We start from the raw sequence: 19,477 nt of genomic DNA, 5'->3' as shown, positions 1-19,477 counted from the left end.
TTGTACCAAAAATGACACATGTACATACACACACAGAAGGCAAGAACAATTTTAAACTAAAGTCACAGCTTACAATCACTTCCTTAATGATATACTCATGAGGTAATAATCAATTACCTTTATGCACAGCACTTTTCTCTAATTTGCCTAAGTATTTTAGGAATACAGACATACTAATGTCTTTTTAAGTACCTCCTTAAAAAATGTTTCCGGTGTTCTGAATTTTTTTGTTTTTTCCTTCTGTCTTTTTGAGGGCTGCACCCACAGCATATGGAGGTTCCCAGGCTGAGGGTCTAATCGGAGCTGTAGCCACTGGCCTATGCCACAGCCACAGCAACACCAGATCCGAGCCACGTCTGTGACGTAAACCACAGCTCACAACAACACCGGGTCCTTAACCCACTGAACGAGGGCAGGGATCAAACCCGCAACTTCATGCTTCCTAGTCGGATTCGTTTCCACTGCGCCACAAAGGGAACTCCTTTTTTTTTTTTTTTTTTTTTTTTTTGTCTTTTGTCTTTCCAAGGGCCGCATCTGTGGCACGTTGAATTTTAACTTTTAAAGAAACTAGGCAGTATTCAGATAAGGTTCAAAGACAAACCATAAAGAACTATATAACTGATGTAGTATCTATGAAAGAAAGGCTGAAGAAACTGGTTATTCACGTTTTAATTTTTTTCTAAATTTCTATCATTTTCATTCACCAAAGAGTTAAAATAAGGGCATAATAAAACAAACTTTGGTTAGATTAGCCGAGGATAGCATTAAATATTAAAATAACTTACACATGGTTACCAAAAAACTGTTTCCAGGGATTTAAGACAGCCAAAGATCAGAACAAGAAGATCTAGGAACTTTATAAAGTGAACAATTTTATCTATGGGATATAATACCACTACCACAATGGGTGCAGACTTTAGAAAGATCTGACTGTGAAGAATAAAGCTCAAGAAATGTATGAAGCATTAAATTCTGTGTACCAATTACATGGAAACAACCAGACTAAATGAATAAAGTGTCACAATAAACATAGCTGTTAGCACAAAGGGAAATATGGAAACTCATGACACTGCAAAAGATCTAGTATTTCAGTATTTAAACAATGAAAAAACCTGTAGAGTTAATCCAGAAGAAGGAACCATATTCTCTAAAATGACAACTAAGATGATACTAGAATCAAAGTTAAAAAGTACACACATTTCATTAAAATAATACTAATACTGTTAATAAGGCATATAAAGACACAACTGTGTACTATAATAGAAGGCTCTTTAAAAAGAGTAGAATTATCATAAGAACTTAGTAACACAGAACCTGCAGAAACAGTGTGATAATGAACACTGAAGTCAAGAGGTCTGGGTTCCAAGCCTAACTCACAACAACCAAGTGATCTTTTACAAACTATCTATCCAAATTACTGAAAGATTATAGCATAACAAGTTTTATCCTGCTGCTTGAGATATTAAGGTAAGTATACCTCTTTGATTAAATTCAGAGTCTGATGAAGGGGTCAAGTGAACAAAAGCCTACAACCCTAAATAGGAGAGATTCAATACAGAGTGACAAGAATTACCAGCATGGCAGTCTGCATAAACTCCCAATGAAGCACATCAGGTAGACAGACTATCTTTGCTTGATTAGTAGGAGAAAAGGTTAAAGAAAGGATTAACAAAAGAAGAAGAGGAGGAGGAGGAAGACTAACAGAGGATTAAAAAATTTTTAAGTGATAAGTAGGAATTTATTAAGGAGAGAATACATGTAAAAACATTTTGAAGCAGAAGAAAAGTACAGAGGAATTTTTAAAATGAGTACTTCAGAAAATCCACATAGTTTGGTATAGGTAAAGAGTACTTGTAAATAAGTGCAAGGTTTTGAGAGTTTCCTGGAGATCTTCTGAAAGGACTTAAGCAAACAGATAACATTAAGTATGTCATAGAGTAAGAGGGCTATGAATGCATTAACTGGAGAAAATGGGAGCTTATAAAGACAGAAATTTTAGAAGGTTTTCTATAAAAGCTCAAACAAGATATCAGCAAGGCCAAAACTGAGGCAGGAGAAGTGAAGAAGCAGACAGAAGGTTCAGATAGATATAAAGTGTGAGGAACTGAGTCAATAATTTATACATTAAATCTGAAATGCCTGTGCAGTCTCAATTGGAGATATCTTACCAGGCATTTGGCTTTAGCAGTCAGACACTAAGTGGAGAGAATCTGGCTAGAATCAAAAACTTGGGAGTATTCTGCAATAATGAGAAACTGAAGACATGTTAAAGATGAGATCACCAGGGATTGTGTAGAATGAAAAAAGACCTTGGACAAAAGGTTCAGGAACAGTATTATGTGCAGAGGTAAAGGCAGAGGTAAAGAAATCTATAAAAGGACTATCAAGAGAGAAAGGAATCAATTGAGAAGAAGTTGAAAATATCTATAGAATAACAGGCAATGATCAGAGTCAAGGAGGATGGGATCCAGGGCACCGGAAGAAATATTAGCTTCAGAAAGAAAAGGGAACACCTCTTCTACTGTACTGTTATGAAAGGAGAAGAGGAAAGGGTGGTGGAAGAGAGATGCTTATGGATATCCATAAGTTTATATGTAAGTCACATGTTCCATGTTACAAGTTTAGGCATTTCTGTCTGACAACTTCTGTTTTCTATGTGAAGTAGGAGACAAGGTCAATTTGTTAAATATAAAGGAGGAAGAGTTGATGAGATGGGAAACCTAAGGTGAATAGAAATAGGTACCATCATGAAAGTTCAAGTTGACTAGGGAAATATGGAAGGATTGCCAGACAACACTGGGAGCCTAATTTATAATAATTAGGTATGTTTAAAAATATATATATATCCTTTGACCCTTTGACCCTGTTTAGTATTTTGTTGCTTAACTGACATGAAGATGTACACAAAAACTTAGGCTACTTTTACTGTCTTTTTTAAGGAGTAATTTTGTCTATTTAATTTGAATACATTTTCCTGAGGAAATGGCAGTTTCTGGCAAAGTTTGTATTAGGTTTTTACAGGCTGTAGTGAGCTGATCATGGACATTTTTTTTTTTTTTTTTTTTGGTTTTCTTAGGGCTACACCTGCAGCATATGGAGGTTCCCAGGCTAGGGGTACAATCGGAGATACAGCTGCCAGGCTAGGGCACGGCCACAACAATGCGGGATCCAAGCCATGTCTGCAACCTACACCACAGTGCATTGCAGTGCTGGATCCTTAACCCACTGAGCGAGGCCAGGCATCAAACCGAGTCCTCATGGATACTAGCCAGGTCTGTTAACCACCAAGCCACGATAAGAACTTCATAGCCATTTTATTAATATTCATTCAATTAACCTTTTTGTATGTGTGGTCAATTAGGACTCTAAAAATTAAATCCATGTAATTAACATAAAATTTTCAAAAAAATTTAACATTTTACTCATAATCCTACCATACTAAAAAAACAACATGGTCATTTCTTATTCCTTTCCAATCTCTAGCTATGTTATGTAACAATTTAGTAGCATATACTTATATTCTAAAATAGGTTTCTTCAGTCCTTGTAATTATCTTGTAATCTATAAAAGATACTTAACATTTTTGGTTCTATTGATTTTCTATAGTTTATCATCCCCCTACTATACAATGTTTAAGCTGTTTTTACTGTGGGATTTGTGTGTTTTTGGTATGGATAATTTTCCTACCATAAATAGCTATAAATATTCTTTAAATCGCTTTTTTCTTTGACTATTTCCTTGTAATAAATTCCAAGAAGGAAGATTATTATGATAAAGAATACAAATAGAACACAACCAAACAGTAAAAAAATAATTTTCTTTAAAATAAAAATGTAGGGTTACATATAAAATATACAATACTTATGAATTTATACTTTTAAATAACAGAAAATCAAAAATACTGTTATTTTCAATAATCATTAGTGTTTGAATCATTTGATAATTTGTGAAATAGTAATGTTAGGAAATAGGTTATTGTGCATATGTTTGCATGTATTATGTGTGTGACCAAAGCAAATTTCTATCTGAAGATAATAATGATACCTTTGCGAAGTTACATTTTATATTGAAGAAAATAAAGTAAAAAGTATTCTACCAGAAGTTAAAACTTGTAAAATTATTCCTGCAAACAGTAACTACCCTGGCTGACTTTTAGTTTAAAGATGTGTATTTTATTTTATTTTTTTCTTTTCTTTTTGTTTCTATTCAATTCTAGAAATCATAATTTCCCTAAATTATTCTATTTGATTTTCTTATTAAATATTTTAAATGCTTACCCAATACCAGAAAAGAGTGCTAGAATTAGTCATATACATGTATTTATGCATGTCATACACACACACACAGACATGTACATACATATACACAGGAAGCTATGAACATGAATGAAATAATATAGAATTAAATAATCTAGAAGTGAGGAGGGTATTAAGGGCCAAAGAGGTAGCTCATACACATAATTCATGTCAGCAAGAGCCACTGAAAGAAATAATTGTATGGGTGAAGACATTTTAGATGCCAATGACTGGAGTGAGGCAAAAGAAAATGGCACCACATCAAATCGAAGTACCTTTATTAAACACACACACACAAACCAGCAAAGAAGCAAAAATAAACAAATAAATAAATTGGTAAAAAAGAAACATAGTGTCTTTCTACTGTCATGTAATTACTTCAGGAAGCCAAATTAGAAATTCTCAAATTGTTCAAATTTCTTTCAGAACATAACAAAAAGAAGACCTAGATTATTACAAATTACAAAATAAAGTATTGCCTTATTTCCTCTAGTCTAAAATTAGATTATGATATAGTCATCTAACTTGAGTGTGTGTTAAACAAGCAGATAAAATTAGCAAAAACAATCAGCATATATATTCTCAGATTAAAGATTATTCAGATTTCAATGAAGTACTACTCTTAGAAACATATGAGGAATGTTAAGGGTAATAAAACTCTTTTAAGAATTTAAATGCATCTTAACACACAAAACAACAGATCCAAGAAAAAAAAATGAACTCAATTAAATACAAATTATATTAAAGTTAAGACAAAAACTACCATCCCAATCTAAACAAGGCTTCAACATTTTTATATGAAAATGACCTAAGCCAAGTTCTCATTAATATCTGATGACTGTTACTCTTAAAATATTTAATAAGAATGTTTTTAATTAAAATCTATTGATTCTTAACCTGCTGTACCACCAGGGAGTTCCTTAGGTACAACCACTATGGAAAATAATCTGGACATTCCTCAGAAAACTAAATACAGAGCCACTTCATGATCCACAATCTCACTCCTGGAAAATACCCAGACAAAACTACAATTGAAAAAGATACACGCAACATGGAAGCAACTAGAGATTCTCATACTAAGTGAAGTAAGTCAGAAAGAGAAAGACAAATGCCATGTGATATCACTTGTATGTCGAATATAAAATAGAGCACGGGAGTTCCCACTGTGGCTCAGTGGTAACGAACCAACCAGTATCCATGAGAACTTGGGTTTAATCCCTGGTATCATTCCGTGGGTTAAGGATCCAGTGTTGCCATGAGTTGCAATGTAAGCCATAGACATCACTTGGATCTGGCATTGCTGTGGCTGTGGTGTAAGCTGGCAGCTGCAGCTCCAATTCGACCCTTAGCCTGGGAACTTCCATATGCCATGGATATGGCCCTAAAAAAACGGACTAAATTAATTAATTAAATATAACACAAATGAACCTATCTACAAAACAAAAATAGACTCAGAGACATAGAGTCCAGACTTCTGGTTGCCAAGGCGGGAGAGGGTAGGAGAAGGATGGAGTTGGAGTCGGAGTCTGAGGTTAGCAAATGCAAACTATTACATTTAGAATGGATAAGCAACAAGGTGCTACTGTATAACACAGGGAACTATATCCAATCTCCTGGGATATACATGTATAAATGAGTCATTTTGCTTTATGGCAGAAATTGGCACAGCACTGTAAATCAACTATACTTCAATAATAACAAAAAATTTTTTTAGGAGTTTCCGTCATAGCTCAGCAGTTAACAAACCCAACTAGGATCCATGAGGATGTGGGTTCGAACCCTGGCCTCGCTCAGTGGGTTAAGGATCCAGGGTTGCCGTGATCTCTGGTGTAGGTTGCAGATGTGCCTTGGATCTTTTATTGCTGTAACTGTGGTGTAGGCTGGCAGCTGCAGCTCTGATTCAACCCCTAGCCCAGGAAATTCCATATGCCTGAGGTGTGGCCCTAAAAAAAAAAAGCAAAAAAAATGTTTTTTTACATCTATAGATTCTTTACTCTTTTCAGATATGTAAAGGGCAGACTATATGATAAGAATTGAATCTGAGACTGGGAATATTAAATTTAACTTGATTATTAAGATACAGTGCTAATACACTAAGAATTATGGATGGAACAAGACACACAGACTAAATGATTGAGAAGTCCTCATTCCAGCGGAAAATGGGAGATCATTTTAGGTAAGAGGGTTTAATATAAAGTTAAAGCAAGATGGCATGAAAGGGGACAGGCAAGTTTTAGAAAGGACTAGGTTACAAGAGGGAATTGATGAAGGCATATAACCTCTATATATTTCTAACCATTTAATCCTCACAGCAATTCTATGAAGAACAATTACTATTTCCAGTTTATTAATGGGGAAACTAAGGCACAGAGATTTATATAACCAATTCGAAGTCAAAACTAACAAATGTTGGCTGACAATTTGAACCTAAATAATTTGGTCCACAAGTTCAAGTATTTTAACTACTGTTTTGTTACTGATAAGAACTAAAACAAAACACTGAAACTATGAAAACCAAAAGTTTTAAGAGAACACTGGTCATCCATATTAAATGCTGAAATGAGACCAAATATGAAGAGTACTTAGAAAATTAAAAGACTATTGAATCTAGCAATTCAGCGTTCACCAGTGACTTCTTAAATGGAAACAATTTTTGCATTTGTAATCAATCACCAAACATTTTCAAGTTCCCCAAGGTCCAATCACCAACCATGTATTTAATGTCAACAAAGTCCAAAACACTATACAAAATGTTACAACATCAAGTTAGCTTTAACATGCTTTAAAATGTGCAGTCTCAATGTGTATAAATTAACAGTCTCTGAAAAAACAAATGTTTTTAAATCTACAGAAGAATATGACATATTAGTAAATGTAAAATAAAATAATATAAAGTAAAATAAAGTAATTATTATAAAGTATAATTATAAAGTAATTATAAAGTAAAATAGTGATTTTATATTAGGCTAATACCAAAATGTAAAACAAATTTTTTTTTTTTTTTTTTTTTTACACACCACAGCTCATGGCAATGCTGGATCCTTAACCCACTGAGCGAGGCCAGGGATCAAATCACAACCTCGTGGTTCCTAGTTGGATTCATTTCTGCTGCGCCACGACGGGAACTCCAATAAAAATTATTTTTAAATAACATAGCACCACAGCAGATCTTTAAAAATATTTCAGGAGTTCCCGTCGTGGCACAGTGGTTAACAAATCCGACTAGGAACCATGAGGTTGGGGGTTCGATCCCTGCCCTTGCTCAGTGGGTTAACAATCCGGCGTTGCCGTGAGCTGTGGTGTAGGTCGCAGACGTGGCTCGGATCCTGAGTTGCTGTGGCTCTGGCGCAGGCTGGCAGCTACAGCTCCAATTAGACCCCTAGCCCGGGAACCTCCATATGCCGCAGGAGCAGCCCAAGAAATGGCAAAAAGACTGAAAAAAAAAAAAATTTCAAGCAAAACTGCACATAGGTCATCTAAAGGGCAAAGACAAATAATATGCACTGCCTGCCCAAGTAATGTATGAGATATTCGTTGGCTATTTCATATAACATATCAGATTATTTTTTCAGACATAAATATCACAACACATAAAAATTAATTTTCAAAAAACTACCATTAGCAAGCAAATCACATACACAAAATACTTGAAAGAAAACATCTACAACTTATACAAAGATACATATATGACAAACTCACTTTTAAAGAAGCAAAAACATCTCAATAGATAAAGAGGCACGGGAGATGTATGGAAAGAAAATACATGGATGAGAAAATCCAAATGGCTAATCAATATATGAATAAATGCTCAGCTGCAGTGTCAAAAAATATAATCAAACTGTCCCATTTCTAGCCGCCAGGTGTCCAAAAATTTGTATGATTAAAATCTTCATATATTCACGTCTATTGGGAAAAGAAGTAACGCAAACTACTAAAATGTAAAATATGCATGTACTTAGATCTAGCAAACTCACTTTGGGATAGAAATCAAAAAGAAAAAACATAAATTTCCATTTATAAGAAAATACTACAGGAGTTCTTCCTGGTTCAGCGGTAATGAACCTGAGTAGTATCCATGAGGACCCAAGTTTGATCCCTGGCCTCTCAGTGGGTTGGAGATCTGATGAAGCTGAGAGCTGTGGTATAAGTCACAGAGGTGGCTCGGGTCCTGTGTTGCTGTAGCTGTGGTGTAGGCCAGCAGCTAAGGCTCTAATTCGACCCCTAGTCTGAGAACCTCTATATGCCACAGATACCTCTTGGGGATGGAGGGAACCAAGCAGTGTTGAGTCAAACACTATCTGATGCATTTTTTTTTCCCTGAAAGTGAGACAGCAAGAAATACGTTATTTGCAAAATAAATTCTCAAGTTTTTTTTTAAATAATTGTGGGACTCGCACCCATATCTAGGCACCCACATGTCAACCCTAAAACTTTAAGTCCAATGCTGCAAAGGTCATACAAAATATTTTTTGACAGGTTACTTTCTCTTTCTCAGCAGGTTTTCATAGGCTCAAATAAGCTTTCTACTAGCTTTATGTGGAACAACTTTGTGACTTAATTCCCAATAGAAATGTGTCATCTCAAAGTTAACAGGCACTGATATTTTAGACTAGTGAGTGAATCCGTTTGTACTTTGTTTACTTGTAAAATCAGCTCTACTAAATATACATCTGAAGTGACAATAAAATCTAGGATGTTTTCTGGGTTATGTATAGTATAATTGGTGAGACCTATGTAATTACTAAATTAAGCTTTTCTGATTTACTGACATGTCATTTCTGATCTAGAGTTACTAGGAAGAAAAAAGAGAGGACAATGGAGAAAAAAAGTGAAGAGCAAACAACATTGTTTTGAAGATACAACAGAACTAAATGATTTGTACATCACAGTTAACATAAAATGTAGGAATAAAAGTCATGTTATAAAAAAATTTAACTTACTTATATTGAAAACAGATTCTTATAATAGAATTCAGTGCTTGGTCACTCTTCCTCTACATTCCTATCCTAACTTTGGATTCTTTTTAATGAAAAAAAGGAGTCAGCAAAACAAAATGCCACCATTAAATCATTTTGAACATTTTGTGTCAAGACTGTAATGGGAAATGCACACATCAAGGGAAAGGTTACTGTTCTTCGAGAATATCTTTTCACTTGGTTCATGGCTCATCCTTCTACGTAACTATGCAGCCACTACTGATGGTTTTCTCTCTTGGTTTAATGTGGCATTTGAAGGATTATGGCATTTTCAGGAAACCACAGTGCAGTGATTTTAGCGGTTATCTGGCTCAAAGTGATACTGTGACTCGGAATAACTACACTGTTTATGTGCAATGGTAAAAGTCAGCTACCAAGTCATCTCACAATGTCAACCTAATTCTTGATTGTGTATTTTCTTAATAACACATGAGGTCAGTAAGAAAGTGAGCCCAGAACTAAAGGCAACTTCTTTTAAATGGGAGCCTGCTGTATACAGCTATACTATATTTAGGTTTAAATCTTATTAACTTCATTGTAACAGAAAGAACTAATTCAGAAATTGATAATCTTCTTTCTAGTTTACGATAAATGTAATTGCTCCTTGAAAATGTTTCACAAAAAGGATTAAAATGAAGAATTAAAAGAAAAATTACTAACAATAAAAATGAAAAGAAACCAGATAGCATATATGTAAAACAATTAAGAGCTATAAAGCTAGAGTAAATATGAGATATGCTATAAATACCCAGGTAATATGTCATTTTTATCTACAAATATATTTTAATCTATTTAAATAAGCTCAATCTATAATACTGTTTGAGAGAATTAAGAAGACAAAAAACTTTTCAGATTAAAAGAAAATATTTTCTACTATAAACCATTCCTCACAAACCTGCATCTCAATTACTAAAAAATGAAAAGTGCCTGCCTTATAATTAGCTCATATATTTTTGGTAAGCTGTGATCTATAAAATATACAACTGGAATCAAAATTAGAAAAATACTATGGATTGATAATACAATAAAAAAGTTCTATTGGTAGGAGGTCTATGCTATAAATTATTTAGAATTTCTTACACCTGGATATTTCTCATTTCTGAATTTCCTTCTCTTTTTCTTCAATCCCAGGGTCTAATAAAATCACATCATGCGAAAACTAAAGAGGATTCTCAAGTCAATCTAACACATTACTCATTTTACGAATGAGCTAACTAGTTCCCAGGGAAGTTATTTGCATCCTCATTGTGACATAGCCTCCAACCTCTCAATTTTAGCTCTATACCCTCCCCACTATTCTTCCTGGTTATCTAATTACGTTTTCAAGTAAGGTTCATTTTTTGAGCCTATTAATATAAGTATTAAATGTACTATCATTGCTAAAAGAGAGACTGTCCTTAAAAGCAAGAAAATTATTGTCTTGGTTTTCCTAATTAACAATCTCTCCATATATGTCAACAACATTAAGTAGAAAATTAGAGTTATACTAATGACATATACCACATCTACAGGATAAGGTGAATGGGATGAAATGAAGGGGAAAATGAGGCTTGATATGATTTCTCTCCTTAATCATAAAAGACAGATAGAAATATAAAAGAATTTCTGTTCAAATACAACAATGTTAACTAAAATATAGCATACAGAGACATATGCACATTTGAAAACCTGAACAGGATAACCCCAAAGTTATGTAATTCCAAGATTATGTACTTCTGAGATTTAAGGCTCAGTTTCATGTATGCTAAAGAATCAATTCAATGATGCAAACTTCTCGTCTAAGGAACAAACTGACATTTAGTTTATGAAGATTCTGAAATGACAATGTTCTTATTTGCTATAAACTCACTAAATTTCAAAGTACTGCAATTCTTTGTCTATAATCTTGTATTGTTCTACTCATTTAAAGGTCCCCTCTTCTCAAAAACAAAAATGGAACCTCTCAGATCACAGGTAATCAAGAGGTTGACTATATTCAAGGTATATCTATTTTCCAAATTAATCCTTCAATGCAAATATATGTGCTTGTGATCTTGCTCTTTTTTTTTTGGCACAACTGGTGGTTAATACACATACTCACCTCTCTAAAATTTTACATCATTGTGCCTATACATTCAATTCCTTCAATCTACAATCAGAACAATGATGTATGTCTTTTCCAGATAAGATAGAGAGACTGCAAAAGCGTTTAGTAAATCGATGACCAAAATTAAAATTACTAATAATCAAAAAAGTAAAAATAAACGGCATCATAAATTTTCACAAAAGATCAATTTCAATTAATATATATGGTATTATGTTTGCATTATGTGTCGATTAAGTATGTACATACATGCCATTTTAATATGTATATATATATACAACATAAGTACAATGTAAACATATTCATATACCCTTCAGATACTAACATCTTAAATTTATTTGTAAAAGATATAATTTGAGTTTATTTCCTTAAAAACAAATATCCCAGAAATAGACATCTAGAAAAGTCAGATCTATTATAGGTGCTATGATTCTAATTTAATAAAATACAAAGAATAATTTAATAACATTTAAAATTAAAAAGGAAAAGAGGTTAGAATATTTAAATAAATCCTTTTAATATCAAAGAAAATCAAAAAGCATATTTAGAACAATAAAGATTATAACGCTAAAGTCTCATAGAACATCCAACATAGTTTTAAAAACCACAAAATAAAGAAAACAAAACATCAGACATTATCTTGAAGGGGATGTCAACATTTAGCCTACAACAAGTTAATTTGTCAAAGGCAAGTTTTATTCTACCTGGGAGCTAAAATGTCAATTTATGTTGAGACTGAATAGGATTAATAGCATAGGCTCTGGAGCCAAACCAACTGAATTTGAATATCAGTTTCACTATTTTCTTTTGGGAAGTTACCTGAGATCTCTATGCCTTATTTCCACATCAGTTCAATGGAGGCAATACTAATGCTCACTTTACAAGGTAGTTATAAAGATTAAATGATTCAGTATGTATTTATGAGGTACTTGGTACATAGTAAGCATTATATAAATGGTTTATTAGAGTTGTTGTTTGCATATATAAGGCATTTACAACTCCCTAACTACTGGTCAAGCCCTTTACTTGTACTCATCTCTTTTAATCCTCCAACAACCTATGGGTTAGGTAGTATTGATTATGGCTATTTTACAGATAAGGAAACTAAGCCACAGAAAAAGGCAGAGCTCACAAACTATAGAAACAGGTTTCAAACTCAGCTGAGTGGCTATAAATCCTCACACTTAATCACTCAATATATAATACTGTCCTCCAAAACATAGAAACACTTTACCATTTAATAAAATTTAGGCTCTTCACATAAATTCAGCAAGTTTCTTTTAAAAACATCTAATGTAAAATATCAAGTTGGATAAAATAAAATGGGATAATTTTTTCTCATTTCAAGACTCACTTTATTATAAGTACCTCTTTAATTAAGAAAGTTCCTTTGTTAAATAAAAAAATATTTAACACCAGTTATTTAAGACTGTAAGTTAGGACCATCAGATCAATTTAAGAACCACTGCAATGATATTTTACGGTGGGGAAGAGGAACTGGACCCAACTCTGAATATACCATGAGCAAGTGGGAATTTATAGCCAAAGAGCACAGTGGGGAATCAATGGATAGAAAATTAATAAGAAGAGTTCAGGCGAAACTGACCTAAAAGGATTTTTTCTTAACACAGTCCAAGGCGATCAGATATCACCTAAGGGATGACAGGGGATAAGGAACCTTATTAGGTATCTTGGGTGATCCACACTAAAACTAGATTTTATAAGGAAATACACAGATGAGCCTAGGAAAAAGTTCAGAAACCTGACCGAAGCTTAGTCCAGCAAATAATCTAAGTTGCCTTTGGTGCATTAAAATTTTTTTCAAAACAAAATTTAATTTTATTCAACCAGAAACATGCATAATAGTAATATTAAGATAAAAAAGGGGGGGCTCAGGAAAGTAATAAGCTATAAGGAACCAATGACAGGAGAACATTTGCAGTGGTTGTCGGGGACTAAGGCTAGGAGCTAGGATTGACAGTAAACAATCACTGTCAACCTCAAGCACTTTTTGAGGTTATGCAAATTATCTGAAGTTGGCTTGTGATGGCCGAATAATTCCATGAATTTATTAAAAATTATTACACTCTACACTTACAATGGCTGAATTTTTGTGGTATGACAATTAAATCTCAATATAGTGGGAGTTTTTTGCCTTTATTTTTTTCCCCCAAGGCTGCACCCAGGGCATATGGAAGTTTCCATGCTAGGTGTCAAAGTGGGGCTGTAGCCACCAGCCTACACCACAGACATGCCAGATCCGAGCCACATCTGCGACCCTACACAGCAGCTCACAGCCAAGGCTGGATCCTTAAACCACTGAGAGAGGCTAGGGATCAAACTTCATGGATCCTAGTTGGGTTTGCTACCACTGAGCCATGACAGAAACTCCTCAATGTAGTTATTTTAAAAAAGAAAAGAAATATTTGCTGTATATCAAAGGAAGAAGGTGTTTTAAATTGACTTATTTTCTGCTTTAGCGAAATGAGAGAAAGGGCAACAAAAATGGCTTCCAATCTAAGATACTAAATAAAAAAATATTAATTCACATTCTACACAGTTACAAAGTAATCTAGAGATTCTGAAAGTATGTGTTTATGGAGAGCTTATGACAGAATATAAACAAATTAAGCAGTATGGGGAACCTGGAATATCACATAACCTTTAAATATCAGAGCTGGTATGCTACACTTTGGAGACAATATAGCCTAAAGTCTTCTTCATTAATATAGGAAAAGAAAGATCCATGGAGATCAAGTAACTTGTCTAAAATTACAGAATTAGCAAGTGACAAGGTAGTACTAGTTAAGATCTCCCAATTCTCAGTGAAGTAATCCTTAGTCAGTCAGGAACCACTATTTACTTACTCTTTTTTGTAATTGTTTGCAACATGTACATACTACTTTAAGTTTGTCTCTAATAATTAAAAATTAATAAAACAAATAAACCAAGAACTATTTAAAGAAATGTCCCTGCCCTCAAAGAGATTAGACAGTATTTCAGTGTATAAAGCTGCAATGCATAAAGATTTAGCAATTTATCAGTAAGTAATTTAATAAGCATTTATTCTGAATTAACTGCCTTGCCATATTAATATATTAGACTATATGAATCATTATGAATAAATGGGAGGTCAAGTCCTGACTTTATTTAGTGAAAAAAGTAAAAATTGATAGACAATTTCTGGACAAGTAGATGACAGCATGGTATGGAATTTTATGTGGGTCCCAAGAACTATCAAAGTAAGAAAAAGGTCATTAGGGGATCACATGAGTCAGAAAGGATACATGAAAGAGGTAAACACTGACCTATTCTTAGAAGAAAGAAGTGAATATGATCCAAAATATTATAGGAAGCAGAAAAGTCAGCAAATAGCAGTAAATACCTGTAAGTGTATATTCAAAAGATAAACCTGACTAAAGAAAAAGAAGTGATTGACAACTGATAAGAAATACATTGCTTGAAAAACACAGCTTACCAAAACTGACACAGGAAGAAATAAAAAAGTTTCAATAGCATTATTATCTATTTTAAAAGCTGAATTACCAAAACTTCTAACAAAGAAAACTCTGGACCAGGTGGTTTCATTGAGGAATTCAACAAAAATTCAATGAGGAAATAATACCTACCTTAAATAAATGCTTTGAAAAAATAAAAACTTTTCAAGATCCAGTATAACCCAGTAACAAAACCTGATAAAGACTTAACAAGAAATGAACAGAATGATACTTTCAAGAACAGGCACAAAACCTTTACTTGAATTAAAAAAAAAAAAAATTTAAAAAACCCCACTAGTTAAAAAGAGAAATCTCACTAAAAAAACAATGTTATCAATCTTTTACAGTGACTCTTTCAATTCAATTGCCTTCCTCTTGGGGGGGGGGAGTCTTCATAATATTAACAAATGAAATGCAAATATATACACACACACACACACACACACACACACACACTCACTTTATTTATTTATTTATTTTTTCAAAAGAGACAATACCTAATGACTTGGAGGGTTGATCCTAGGATTCCAAGGTTGGTGCAACTTTTGAGGCCTCTTTACATGGAGGATGCAAAAGCTAGACTGAAACACTTGCTCATGCACCCCTGCCAAGATTGCCCTACTAGGGGCACTTAAAGACACTTTTCTCTACTGACTCAGTACCTCCTCTCCAGCCCCTGGATCCATTAAACAAGCAAGAGCCTTCCGTCCAGGGCTTCATCAGTAGTGACATTAATGCCCCACTCCAATCCCACATCTGCCTTGATCATACGACCCTTATCCAGTGCTATTCAGTGGGGGAAAATGGAACATTTGAGGAATCAGAACCTATTTATTGCTATGCTACTGCAACAAATAAATAAATTAACTGTACCCTTCACCTTGGCCTATGGTCCTAATTGACTACCACAACACCTACCAGCTCTCAATATTTGCTGGTTTTAAAAATCATATTTAAAAATGTCCTACATAATAGCATCAAAAATATTAAATATTTAGGAATACATTCAGTAATACATGCAAGACTTGTGCAATGAAAACTACAACAACATCGATGAGAAAAAATAAGTATCTGAATAACTGTATAGATATACCAAGTTCATGGATCAGAAGACAATACTGCTGAGATGTCAATATTCCTGAAATTCATTTACATATTCAACACAATATTAAACAAAATTCCAGTATGACTTGTTTTTGAAAAATTGTAGTTAAATATACATAACATTTATCATTTTAACAATTTTTAAATGTACAGTTCTGAGGCAGTAAGTATATTCACACTGTGGTGCAACCATCATCATCAGCCATCTCTAGAACTTCCTCATTTTACTCAACTGAAACACTATATGCATTAAGCACTAACTCCCCACCTCACCTTGCTTCTGGCAACCACCATTTTACTTTGTGTCTCTGTGAATTTGACTACCCTAGGTACCCCATATTAAGTAATATCATACAACATTTGTTTTTGTCCTTTTGCGATTGGCTGATTTCAATCAACATAAGAGCTTCAAGTTTCATCCACATAACAGAATGTGTCAAAATTTCCTTCCTTTTTATGGTTGGATAATATCCCACTGTACACACATACCACATTTTGTCTATCCATTCATTCGTTGATGGATATTTAGATTGCTCCTATCTTTTGGCTACTGCCAATAATGCTGCCATGAATATGAATTTACAGTATCTCTTGTGAGTTCCTACCTTCAGTTCTTTTGGGTATATATCCAGAAGTTGAATTGCTAGATTATTTAGTAATTCTATTTTAAAATTTTTGAAGAACTACCATACTGTTTTCCATAGTGGGGGTACTACCGTTTTTACATTCCCACCAACAGTGTACAAGGTTTCCCTTTTTTCCACATTCTCACAAAACTTGTTATTTTCTGTTCTTGTTTTTTGTTTTAAATAATAGTCATTCTAATGGATCTGAAGAAGTTTCACTAGTGATTAATGATGATGAATACCTTTTCATATGTTTATTAACCATTTGTTTATCTTCTTTGGAGAAATATCTACTCAAGTCCTTAGCTCACTTTTAATCAGGCTTTTTTTTTTGCATGTTGTTGTGGATGATTTGTAGTTCTTTTAATACCCTTGATAATGATCCTTCATAACGTGTACGATTTGAAAATATTTTCTCCCATTTTGTGGGTTGCCTTTTCACTGTTGATACTTTCCTTTGCTACACATTTTTAATTTAAAATAAAGTCCAACTTACATGTTTTTACTGCTGTTGTTGCTGGCTGTGTTTTTCTTTTGAGGGGAAGTATCATATTCAGGCTTTCTTTCTAATGAATATGGAAAGCTCTTTCAGACACTCATATAAAAACACAAAGGATCCGGAATAACAAAAGAGCTTATCATAAGGCCTTAACAATAAAGACAATTGGTACTGGCATAGAAATAAATACACTGTTTGATGAAATAGAATAAAAGGTCTAGAAATTAAAAAGTAAAATGATATTTAACAGTGGCACCAAAGCAACTTAATGTGGAAAGGCAAGTATTTGCAACAAATGGAACTAGAAAACTGCAAACGCACATGGGATAATAAACAAATGACTGCCTTAACTCTGAGACCATAAACAAAAATTAATTTCAGATGGATTATGAATCTTAATATCAAAGATAAATCATAAAGCTTCTAGAAAAAAACAAAAAAGGTAATCTTTGTAACCTGGACCTAGGCGAAAACTTCTTAATAGGGAACAAAAGCAATAATCATAAAATAAAAACTTGCTGAAGTGGACTTAGTAAAATCAGTAAATTCTGCTCTTCAAAAAAATTTTTTTTATTTTATGGCTGCACCCATGGCATTGAATCAAGGCCAAAGCTGCAACCTATGCCACAGCAGCAGCAACATAGGATCCTCCAACCCACTGAAGAGTAGGCCAGGAATCGAACTTGTACCTCCATAGTAAGCAGCTGCAGTCTGATTCTTAACCCACTGCACCACTGAGGGAACTCCAAAACTTCTGCCCTTTATAACACCATTACTGCAGTTTATGTAAGAGTGTGTTTGTCCTATGTTTTATTCTAAGGCTTTTATAGTGTCTGGTCTTATATTTAGATTTTTAACCCATTTTGAGTTTATTTTTGTGTATGGTATTAGAGAACGTTCTCATTTCATTCTTTTACATGTAGCTGTCCAGTTTTCCCAGCATGACTTAATGAAGACACTCTGTTTTCGCCATTGTATATCCTTGTCTCTCTCTCAGATTAGTTGACCACAGGTGTGTGGGTTTGTCTCTGGGCTATCCATCTTGTTTCACTGATCTATATTTCTGTCTAATGCCAGTACCTTAATGTTTTGATGATGGCAACTTTGTAGTATAGTCTGAAGTCCAGGAGCCTGATTCCCCCACCTACATTTTTCTTTCTCAGAATTGCTTTGGCTATTTAGCATCTTTTGTGTTTCCATACAAATTTTAAAATATTTCATTCTAGTTCTGTGAAAAATGCCATTGATAATTTGATAGGGATTGCACTGAATGCATAGACTGCTTTAGGCAGTATACTCCATTTTCACAATATTGATTCTTCCTACCCAAGAGCATGGTATATCTTTCCACCTGTTTGTGACACCTTTAATTTCTTTTATCAGCATCTTACACTTTTCAGGGCACAGATCTTGTGTCTCTTTAGGAAGGTTTATTCCTAGGTATTTTATTCTTTCTGATGTGACGGTAAATGGGGTTGTTTCCCTAATTTCTCTTTCTAATTTTTCATTATTAGTACATAGAAATGCAATAATTTTTGTGTTATTAATTTTGTACCCTGTAACTTTACCCAATTCATTGATAAGCTCCAACAGTTTTCTGGTAGCTTCTCTAGGATTTTCCAGGTATAGTATCATATCATCTGCAAAAAGTTATAGTTTTACATTTTCCTTTCCAATTTGGATTCTATTTATTTCATTTTCTTCTCTAATTTCTGTGGCTAGAACTTCCAAAATTATACTGAATAAAAGTGGCAAGAATGGACATCTTTGTCTTATTCCTGATCTTATGAGGAATTCTTTCAGCTTTTCACCACTGAGAATGATGTTAGCTGTGGATCTGTTATATATGGCTTTTATTATGCTGAGGTAGGTTCCACCTACACCCATCTTATGGAGGGTTTATTTATTTATTTTTATCAGAAATCAGTACTGGATTTTGTCAAAAGCTTTTCCTGCATCTATTTAGATGAGCATACAGTTTTTATTGTTCAATTTACTAATGTGGCGTATCACATTGCTAGATTAGCAGATATTGAAAAAAAAATCCTTGCATCAATGGGATAAATTTCCCTTGATCATGGTATATGATCCTTTTAATGCAATGCTGGATTCAGTTTGCTAGTATTCTGTTGAGGATTTCTGCATCTATGTTCAGCAGTGATACTGGCCTGTAGTTTTCTTTTTTTGTGGCAACTTCGTCTAGTTTTGGTATCAGGGTGATAGTAGCCTCATAGAATGAATTTGGGAGTATTTCTTCCTCTGCAGTTTTTTGTTAGGATTTCAGAAGGATAAGTGTTAACTCTCCTCTAAAGAAGCCATATCGTCCTGGACATTCGTTTGTTTGAAATTTTTTAATCACAGTTTCAATTTCAGTATTTGTGATTGGTCTGTTCGTCT

The 19,477-nt window shown here is 33.8% G+C and overlaps 1 protein-coding gene across 4 annotated transcripts in view; it reads right to left on the bottom strand.

Annotated features, from left to right (window-relative positions):
* PHF14 (PHD finger protein 14) overlaps nucleotides 1-19,477 on the bottom strand; it is a 188,976-nt gene that overhangs the window by 72,488 nt on the left and 97,011 nt on the right. The window lies entirely within an intron of this gene.

Source organism: Sus scrofa, chromosome 9, assembly GCF_000003025.6.
Source record: "Sus scrofa isolate TJ Tabasco breed Duroc chromosome 9, Sscrofa11.1, whole genome shotgun sequence".
NCBI classification, from domain to species: domain Eukaryota; kingdom Metazoa; phylum Chordata; class Mammalia; order Artiodactyla; family Suidae; genus Sus; species Sus scrofa.
Note: the sequence above shows the minus strand (reverse complement) of the source record. Positions and strands in the feature narration are given on the sequence as shown.